The sequence below is a fragment of the Temnothorax longispinosus genome, chromosome 7, assembly GCF_030848805.1.
Source record: "Temnothorax longispinosus isolate EJ_2023e chromosome 7, Tlon_JGU_v1, whole genome shotgun sequence".
In the NCBI taxonomy this organism is placed as follows: domain Eukaryota; kingdom Metazoa; phylum Arthropoda; class Insecta; order Hymenoptera; family Formicidae; genus Temnothorax; species Temnothorax longispinosus.
Window position 1 is genome coordinate 10604276 of NC_092364.1, and position 11305 is coordinate 10615580.

The window sequence follows — 11305 nt, forward strand, 5'->3', positions numbered from 1 at the left end:
TCCACCCAGCCAAATTTAAACTTTGTAGTACCCACTAGTGGGTATCCCGTAATTAGGCGTATCAAAGAACATAGGTCGGAACGAAAACCTTTATATTTTGATAAGAAACTCAATCTTATAGTAGATGTGAAATTATTCATATAGTATCTTCCAGACCCCACATTAATGTCTCTCAGAAATTGAACATCTATATTCTCGTATACACGCAAATTACACGCCAGTGCATCCTTGAATGAAATTTTATTCCCAATATATGCTCCCTCTATCGAAGCCTCTCTGGCTGCCTTATCTGCTACCTCATTACCCTGAATCCCTTTATGGGATGGGCACCATGTGAATCTAATAACCTTGTTTTCACAAGCCGCTAAAGAAAGCTTCATTTTTAGATCTGGGATAAGCGGAGAGAGTTTATAACTATGTTTCAGGTTCTTTAATGCCTGAATAATGCTGAGAGAGTCCGTACATATGTTAACAAAATTCCACGATTCCGTCCATATTAGGTCAATAGCCCTGGCAATCGCTACTCCCTCGGCCGTAAACGAGCTCGACAGGTCGCTCATTTAAATAAGAGATCATATTGAGGGACCCAAACAGAGCAACCAACCAGATTTCCGTCAGCTGATTCCGTTCTAGAGCCATCTGTGTATATGACAACCTCCTGAAGAGAGGCCCTGTTAAACGCAATAAGACTACTAAATGCCTGGTTAGGGGAGGCGTTATCCCTTGCTAATTCACCGGATGATATGTCAAACTCAGTAGATGATAAATCGAATCTGAATGGATAAGAGAAAGCAGGATGGAAATTCCAAATATATAAACTATACCTAAAAGGCCTAACCATCGGCCATCTTTTAATTATATACGGAATATTGCTAGGAGCCGCGTTAGTAGACAAATTATAGAGACCATCAATTCTATTTATGAGCCTATTATTTTTCAACTGAATTGCCTTCAATAAGAATTTATCACATTTATATGCAATTCTTCTTCTAAAAGATTTCTGCTCCCCGAAATACCAGCATACCCTATTGGGGGACGATTTGGGTAAACTTAACGCTATCTTAAAGGCAGAACACAAAAGACTTTCAACAATGGACACGTACGTGTTAGCTGCACTAAGGTACCATATTGTCCCCCATTCAAGCTGTGCTCCGATAGTGGCATTGACAAAGTTAATTGCTTTACGGGGATCAATACCCCATGTACGACCCGTCAGCCATTTCAGTATGTTAGAAAAACACATGGTTCTAGTACGTAAGAACTTAATATGGTCTCTCCACCTAAGACCCACATCCATACTCATACCTAAGTATTTAATTGTATTCAAGAAAGGGAGTATTCCATTATCAACCTCCAGATTATCCGAGATAACAATCAATCTTTTTCTATGAAAAATAGTAAATTGCGTCTTCGGGAATGAAATGCCAAGGCCCAAGTCCCGCAACCAACACTCCATCATATCGAAAGTACTTCTTAAAGTTGACAAAATTATGTCAAGGTTCGAGTCAGAACACAAAAAGGCTATATCATCAGCGAATTGTATTACTTTAACATTATGTGGGATAATCCGAAGAATGTCCTTCACATATAGCTTGAATAAATCGGGGCTAAGTACAGAGCCCTGCGGAAGATCATTCTGGAGGAGATGGCTTCTATAAAATCTACCCGACTCATAAAAATTTACATTTCTTGGACCAATCAGGTTTCTAAGAAATCTCTTATACCCCATGGGGATAGTAAGATCATTAATCATCTTAAACAGAATCTGGGGATTGACATTGTCATAAGCTCCCTTAATGTCCAAAAAAATTGCATCAGTCATTTGATGTTGGATAAAGGATTTATAGATTTCCAAATTAATGAAGGCGAGGCAATCATCGCATGATTTGTCTCTTCTAAATCCGAATTGACAATTAGAAATTACATAATCCAATTCCAAATACTTTTCCAATCTTATCTTAACCAATCTTTCCACAGAATCTTAAGGGAACAAAGAAGCCAGCGAAATTGGTCTAAATTCATTCCTACCAGGCTTTGGGATCAATGAGACGTCAAAAAACCTCCAACAATCAGGAAATGACCCATCCTCCATAATCAGGTTGGAAATCTCGAGTAATTTATTTAAAGCCGTTTCCGAAACCGTTTGTATCAATTGATTGTTAATAAGGTCCGGTCCCGGAGTGCTTTTAATTTTTAAGGACGAAACAATAAATTTAAGCTCGTCTATCAAAAATTTATCGTCAAAAATGGATGACGAAGGAGAATCAGTAGTTTCCTCGAATGAATTCGAAACCCAAGGAGGGGACAACCCATCAATCGCTCTGTCGATAGCAAGAAATCTACTCTCAGAAGGAGGGTTTGGTCTATTGAAATACACGCTTCTCTTAAATGCACTGATAGTATCCCAGAATGATTTTACGTTCCAATTAATATTAATATCGTTAATAAAATTATGAAAATTTACTCTTTTCCTACGACTGATGGTCTTCCTACATTTATTAGACGCAGCTTTATACTTTGCTCTATTCTCAGTAGAAAAATTCGATAGATATCTCTTAAAAGCCTCCTTCCTATTATCTTTAGCCACTTGACATTCCTCGACCCACCAAGGCGGGTTAACCCTTTTCCTTGATGATTTCACCGGATGACTTTTACATGTCCCCAAAGAATAATGATCGAATACTATGACTTCTTTAGAGTCCACAATTTTAGCACCAGCGCGCAGGGCACAGTCAATTATTCTTTCGTTCCAGAGTTCATAAAGCCTACTAGCAGGACCCAATATTGACGAAATTCCACTCATACCATCATCCACTAAGCTACAAAACAAATTTTTGTCAATGTTAGAAATATTGAGTTTTTTCTTACCCGGATCGGTAGCAGATTCTTTGAATTGATCAAAATAGAACTGAGTAATGATAGGGTAGTGATCACTCCCCATAGGTTCCTCAAGGGTATGCCAAGAATAATTCCGGCAAATATTTTCTGACACCAAGGTGAGATCCGGAGCGCTAATCTGTTCCCTATCATCAGCATCATTAGGGACTCTCGTAGAACGACCATCATTCAAATACATAAACCGATTGACAACCAAAGCCTCCGCTAAGGCTTTCCCATCCTGATTTGATCGGGACGAACCCCATGATGCATGTTGGGCGTTAAAATCACCACAAATTATGACTCCCTTATCTTTCAGAAACAAGTCTATCGAATTGAAAAAGGAAGACCAACCAGCTTCATTTACATGAAGATGAGGAGGTCTGTACAGAGAGATAATAAATATTCTATCTGGAGACAATCTATTACATTTGATAGAGATTATGGAACATTCAATACCCAAGAGTCCAGTAAGATTTATATTAACAGAAACAGGATCCAACTCCCTCCTACAAAGAATAGCTGTACCTCCGCCTAAATGATCTCTGTCATTTCTAAATGTAATAAACTCCTTGAAGAAAAAATAACTCCGGCCCTGAAGCCAAGTTTCCTGTAGACAAACAATGTCATATTCCCCGATTAAGTTCGAGAATTCAGGTTGTTTATTACCCACACTTCTAGCATTCCATTGCAGAATCTTTAAAGATTTAGCGAATGTTGGAATAGTCAAATTCTAAGTACATACTAATAAATGGAATAAAATTATAATATATTATATTAATATTGATTATATTGGGTTTTGATTATATTATCTTTAATATTAGTTATTAATTTAATCGAAAGAATATGTGTACTGACGTAATTTGCAAATAATTAACAATTAATTTGTATCACTAGGCTCCTCCTCAAATAGTAATCTCAAATAATCCATAACCGCCAAGGCAATATCCTTATTATTTAGATTTGAACGGTAGAAATTCCTGAGGTCATGTAAGATAACACCAGGGCGAGGAAACTTTCTAGAAAGTCGATCAACATCTTTAGATATACTAGGAGTTTCTGAAAACTCCGGGCCAAGATTAGAGGCCTTCAATGTTTCATCTTGATTAGTCGAAGAGTCTGTATCAGATACACTTTTCCTCACAGAATCTCTACCCCGCTCAAGAGGAGGGAATTTATCTCTGCGGAGACGGAACGGGCTACGCCCCGATTCCCCCTCCGAACCGGCAACGACACCCAAAGCCCCAAAGTTCCAGGCACCAAATGCTGAAGATCTACTAAACAATCCTTCAGCCTGTTTACAGGAGGTAATCCTTTTTGAGAGAATTAAATGTTTTGCCCTAAGCTGAGAGACATTAGTTAATGCCATCACTGTGTTAATCAGCTTAAATTTCGTATAAATAGAGGGCACTGAACGTCAAACGAAAAATGATCCCCTTTACAATTAATACATGATTGTTTCAAATCCGATTTATCACATAAGTCTGAAGAATGATTTTCTCCACAGTAACCGCAAGTTACTTCACCTCTACAAAAGGCCGACGAATGGTCCCACTTAGAACATTTACCACATCTGCGTACTCTGTTAATAAAAGGGTATACCTTACATTTGACTTTATAGCAGAGGACCGAATCCGGAAGTAAATTGGCCTCAAAGATGATTTTAACAGAGAAAGAATCCTTAAGGTCATTATTATCATTTTTATCACGAAATTTCAACCTCTCGACAGAATGAACCTTAGAATCCCTAGAAGAGGAAAGATTCTCCAATATTTCATTTTCTGAAAAAGTAGGGCTAATACCTCGAATCACACCAGATCTGAAGATCTTATAATTAGGAATATATGCCACCCAAAGAGGGGGCAATATACCTCTTGAACTCTTGAAATAACCATATTATTGGCATCCAAGAAATTACTAAATTCAATACAAATTATATTTCTCCCCAACTTCCTAATAACATTAATATTATGAAACTTTTCACATATAATTTTCCCAATACTCATGGGGTGTAAATTGCCAATATTAGATGTCGACGCTGAATCCGAGGCAATAGATTCAATATGTACTGAAAAAGGAGCTATACTGAAATTGTTATATCTATTGCCCCTTTGCGAAGCAATAAACTGGGTTCTTTTTTGAATCGGCGAAGAGGGAACATCCTCAATCGGGCGAATAGAAGAAGCCGATGTATTTATCTTATCAATTTCCATAGCGTTAGCATTCGAATCAATAACCTTGCCACCATTTTCCGAGGAAACATTCCGCGACGTCTTATCATATCGAGGCTTTTTATACCCCTCCTTCCTGGAATTCGGGAAATTATCCTCATAAGAGTTATTCTTTTTATCACTCTTAGGCATGTTGGCAAAATATCAAAATAAGTAAATTAATTAATTAAGTATCGTAATAATTATCACTGTATATACAAAGACAAAAATAGCGCAATAAATCTAAAATATTATTAAGTTAAGAGGAAAATATTCAGAAAAGTTGCTTCAGAAATAATGTAAATAAACGCTAAATAAATATTGTGAAAACAAAAGATTAGTATCAACGTAGCACTACTATTTATATGAGACCAACGTGCGAGTCTGCACAATGGTATTCAAAATCTAATAAATAGCAATCAATAAAATTTCACTCAAGGATTGTACAATAATTAATCACAAATATCGTATCTCAATGTGCACACAAACGAGGTTCAAATCTCGCACCAATAACCAATAGTTATTGTAGCATTTAACAACTTAATCAACTGGTTAAAGTGAAAAAAGAGAAGCGAGATTGAAATCTCGCATCCAAATATTTCACCAGATAAGATTTTAATACGAATGCTATACAAAAAGCGCGCTATAACATTCGAAAATATGAATATAATTCACCTGGAATATATTCCCAAGAAACACAAACAACGTAAGCCACAAAAGGGCGCGTGATCAACGCGTGGACGCCACGACTATAAGTCGAAATATATAATGATCATACAAAAATTAATATTAATATTAATAGAATTTCTTATCAAAACATTAATTAAACTTCCACCGCAATACTTAACATCTTAAAGATGTAGAGCGCAAAGACGATTATATTTATGCATGTTTGCGCAATAAAAGCACATATCTTAATTTCGATAGAGTATAATGCAAAAACCGTGGATAGCAGAACGTACATAAAGAACTCTTATATCTTTAATAATATAAATTTATGAGTAAACACTCAAAATATGCTCACGTGCCACCAATTCCAAGGGCGCGTGATTCGGAGCACGTAAAACAATGATTCAAAATCGGAGTAAATAGTAATAAACATTTATAAGTATAAAATAACTCATAGAACTTACAAAACGCTTTTATATATCTACTAAAAACAGTTTATAAATGATATATACTAAAAAATTACTCAACTCTAATAGGGCACGTGAACCGGAGCACGTGAACATCACAATTCCGAATCGGAGTAAATAGTAATGCACATTTATTAGAATATCAATTATGTAACAAAACTTACACAAAACACTCTTAATTATCTGATAATATCAGTTTATAAGTAATACGTACTCAAAAATCCTCAAACTCCAAGGGCACGCGAGCCGGAGCACGTGAACATCACAATTCCGAATCGGAGTAAATATTAATGAACATCCATTAGCATATCAATAAACTAACAAAATTCACACAAAACGCTTTTAATTAACTATAATAATACCAGTTTATAGGTAATACATACTCAAAAATAATCAAACTTCAAGGGCACCAAAATCAGATCACGTGAACATCACAATTCAGAATCGGAGTAAAAGAACCAATATATAAGATACGTATATTGTACAAAAGGAAGGAACATTTATTAAAATATCTTTTAATTCAATGGTAAACCGATGATATCAATAAATTAACGACATTAAATCCGAAAAGAGAAAACCAGCAAACCCCGCGAGGGGACTCACCACCAGTATAGTCTTTCTTATTCTTATATTGATTCCAATGGGTTTCAGATTTTTCAGATATAAATCCAGATCAAAATTTGGTAAAACTGAAGGAGAGCTCCCTCCTCACCGATTTCGATGAAATTAGGCTTAATCGATTCGTTTTTGCACAAAACGAATGAATCTGACAGAAAAAAGCCCCGCTCGGCCCCGCGAAGCGAGATATTAACTGTTAAAGTTGACGACTATCAGGTTATGAGACCTGTCATACCGACGCGATGTAGCGACCACGAACATGCCCTGCGGCCACATGCGCATGCTCCGTAGCCGCACGCGCATGCAAAAGAAGGTCACGTGACAACTGTCTGCTTGGTAAGTACATATTTATGTGTACTTTTCACATACCAACTATTCTCTGCTTTAACAAATTATTTATGTTTTGTTAACTTAAACGCTTAATAACTGTAACAGAAATAATTTGTTAAAGCAGAGAATAGTTGGTATATGAAAAGTACATGTAAATATGAACTTTTCATATACCAACTATTCTCTGCTTTAACAATTTTATTTCTGTTTCGTTAACTTCAACACTTAATATCTGTAACATAAATAATTTGTTAAAGCAGAGAATAGTTGATATATGAAAAGTACATATTTATGTGTACTTTTCACATACCAACTATTCTCTGCTTTAACAAATTATTTATGTTTTGTTAACTTAAACGCTTAATAACTGTAACAGAAATAATTTGTTAAAGCAGAGAATAGTTGGTATATGAAAAGTACATGTAAATATGAACTTTTCATATACCAACTATTCTCTGCTTTAACAATTTTATTTCTGTTTCGTTAACTTCAACACTTAATATCTGTAACATAAATAATTTGTTAAAGCAGAGAATAGTTGATATATGAAAAGTAAATATTTATGTGTACTTTTCATATACCAACTATTCTCTGCTTTAACAAATTATTTATGTTTCGTTAACTTAAACGCTTAATATTTGTAACAGAAATAATTTGTTAAAGCAGAGAATAGTTGGTATATGAAAAGTACATGTAAATATGAACTTTTCATATACCAACTATTCTCTGCTTTAACAATTTTATTTCTGATTCGTTAACTTCAACACTTAATATCAGTAACATAAATAATTTGTTAAAGCAGAGAATAGTTGATATATGAAAAGTAAATATTTATGTGTACTTTTCATATACCAACTATTCTCTGCTTTAACAAATTATTTATGTTTCGTTAACTTAAACGCTTAATATTTGTAACAGAAATAATTTGTTAAAGCAGAGAATAGTTGGTGCATGAAAAGTACATGTAAATATGAACTTTTCATATACCAACAATTCTCTGCTTTAACAATTTTCGGTATAGTTAAACGGCCTGACTGGCAAGTTTTATTAAGTATATCACAACGACGTTTCATATAATATGTCATTGAGGTTGAGCGCTCAAGTACATCACGTGACCACGGGACATGCGCGCATGTGGTCGCGGAGCATGTCCGTAGTCGCTACATCGCGTCGGTATGACAGGTCTCATAACCTGATAGTCGTCAACTTTAACAGTTAATATCTCGCGTCGCGGGGCCGAGCGGGGCTTTTTTCTGCCAGATTCATTCGTTTTGTGCAAAAAACGAATCGATTAAGCCTAATTTCATCGAAATCGGTGAGGAGGGAGCTCTCCTTCAGTTTTACCCAAAATTTTTCCATTGAATGGTATATGCTCCGCCAATATAGCTTTATCACAGATACTCTCCCGCCGAACGTCCTCACGCTCCGACGGTTCACAGCGGAGTCCACCTCGCCTCTTGTCAGAGAGCAATACGGCCAGATTTGTCCACTGTTTGAGTAAAATGTTTGAGAGGTGCGCTACTGGTTAGTTGGTTTTGCCACTTGCAGTGTGGGTGTTTACGATAATGGCTATCCGAGTAATTTCCCCTAGGACCGAAATATACGATAATCACAGCCATCTACCACCATCATGCTTCGTGACAACTCAATGATGTCTGGTAAAGCCAAATCAACGGGCAAGTTGCGAGTTGCGAGTTCCGTGAGTTTGTAGCAGGTAACCTAAAAAATACGATATAAATTATTTGATTATTACAATTAAAAATAATCTGTTTTTAATTGTAATGTATGGTATTCACTTCATTAAAATTATAATTATGTAACACAATCATGTATTTTTAACGTATTGTTTAAAGTAATGCCAAAGAGGTTATCTTATTTACAAACATTTTTTTTATTCACTTGTCTATCAAGTTTCTATCATAACTGTATTATTTCAAAGTGTAATATAAAATTTTAATTAGACATCGATTCTCAATAAATGTTATAAATAAATGTTATTTTATTTAAACGTACTTATAAACATAAGCAGTCATGAAAGAACTGATTTTAGCTTTTGCTGTCAATTTCATATCATACTTTGTTGAATTCTGTTAGATTTTTATTAGTTCAGATTAGTTTCTATTTTTGTAGCAGTAAAATTTACATATAATATATATTTTGAAAATCTGATTTTTATAGGTCTGCTTTGTTGAGAAATAGCTACAGATAAATTAAGTTCAGTGAGAGAAGTGAATGATGTTGGTATTATAAGTCAATTATTACAATTTGTTCAAGTATATAGTAACTAATTTTTGTAATTACAGTGAATTATACAGAGTTCAGTGGACTGATAACAAGGCAAATGCTGGCAGAAATAACTACGTGTACAGAATCTTCTAGTCCATCAAATAAGCAAGCTTGGAAAACGACTTGTCTATCAAGTTTCTATCATAACGGTATTGTTTTAAAATCTAATATAAAATTTTAATTAGACATCGATTCTTAATAAATGTTATTGATGTTATAAATGTTATTACTTATAAACATAAACAGTCATGAAAGAACTGATTTTGGCTTTTGCTGTCAATTTCATATCATACTTTGTTGAATTCTGTTAGATTTTTATTGATTCAGATTGGTTAGATTTCTATTTTTGTAGCAGTAAAATCTACATATAATATACATTTTAAAAAAATCTTATTTTTACAGGTCTACTTTGTTGAAAAATGGCTACAGATAAATTAAGTTCAGTGAGAGAAGTGAATGATGTTGGTATGTATATGATTATTTAATAAAGATAATTATATAAGTCGATTATTACAATTTGTTCAAGTAGTAACTAATTTTTGTAATTACAGTGAATTACAGAGTTCAATGGACCGATAATATGGTAAAACTGCTGCTAGCAGAAATAACTACGTATACAGAATCTTCTATTAGTCCATTAAATAAGCAAGCCTGGAAAACGATTGCTGCAGTTATTAACACCCATGGTTATAATTTGACTGCAGAAAATTGTTGTATCAAATGGACCGGTATGAAGAAACGATATAAAACGTTAAAAGATGCAAATAATCGTACTGGCGCAGCAAAAGAAACCTGGGAATATTTTGATATTATTGATGATATGTTAAGAAAAAACCCAGAAATTACACCTTTGTCCGTAGCATCAAGTACACGCGGTTTTAGAGTAAATGTAAATACGTCTAAAAGTATAGATCTCAGTACTGAATACACTGAAGAAAATGAAGAAAATTTAGAAGCTGCCAATATTCTAAAGAACCGACCGATAAGAAAAAGAAAGCCTAAAAAACCTACCTGGATTGCAGAATTAGTAGAACAAAAAGCGAAACATCACCAAGAAAATTATGACCAAAGAGAACGTTTCTTATCTTTATTAGAAAAACATTTAAAAAAAGTAGACGAAAATAAAGTAGAAAAAAATTAAAACGTATAAAAAAATATTTCAAAAATACAAATTGAGTTTACTAAGCAATATTAACGTAAGAAAATCTAATAAGCTCGTTATATTTTTGATATTAATAAAAAATAATTTTTTTTTATTACATTAAGAATAATATTAACATCACAAGTACAAAATAATGTGATAATTTTACACACTGTAAAAATCTTATTTTAATATTATGTTATAATTATTAATATACGCGTTTATTATTTTTTTTATATGTAACCAAATGTTCCTTATTTTCTATAATAATTATAAATGTGTTTATGTTGTAGTGAATAAAATAAGTTTAGTTATTCATTACTCAAAATTTTCTATTCAGATGTGTGCATTATAAAGATACATATTACAAATATATATATATATATAATTTCTGATTTTATTTTAAAGTTATATGTAATAAATTTATTAAATGTGATCGATTGTGTTTCTGATTTATATAGATATATCATCTGCCTTATTCTATTCTTTAAATTTGGACTTGTTAAGAAATAGATCATTATAGTTTTAAAGTTATATTTACGTAAATATTGTTTTATGATTATTTTAGTTATTTTGAACAATTAATTATAATTATTACTATATTATAAATTAGCATTTTTGCTACGTGTGTGTGTGTGTGTGTGTATAAAAAAACGTGAAGAAAGAATTATATTTCCAAAAAATAAAAATATATTTAAAAATTTGAG

The 11305-nt window shown here is 33.5% G+C and overlaps 1 long non-coding RNA gene across 4 annotated transcripts; it reads left to right on the forward strand.

Annotated features, from left to right (window-relative positions):
* Positions 1–8521: 8521 nt before the first annotated feature.
* On the forward strand, positions 8522–11287 carry LOC139815654 (uncharacterized). Of its 4 annotated transcripts, none has more exons than XR_011732793.1 (5): positions 8522–8536; positions 8611–8885; positions 9475–9606; positions 9860–9922; positions 10009–11287. It is a non-coding gene; the product is annotated as an uncharacterized lncRNA (long non-coding RNA). The 4 variants fall into 4 exon arrangements; XR_011732792.1 differs by having other exon boundaries at positions 8534–8695; positions 8763–8885; XR_011732795.1 differs by lacking the exon at positions 8522–8536 and adding an exon at positions 9350–9408 and having other exon boundaries at positions 8815–8885.
* Positions 11288–11305: the final 18 nt, after the last annotated feature.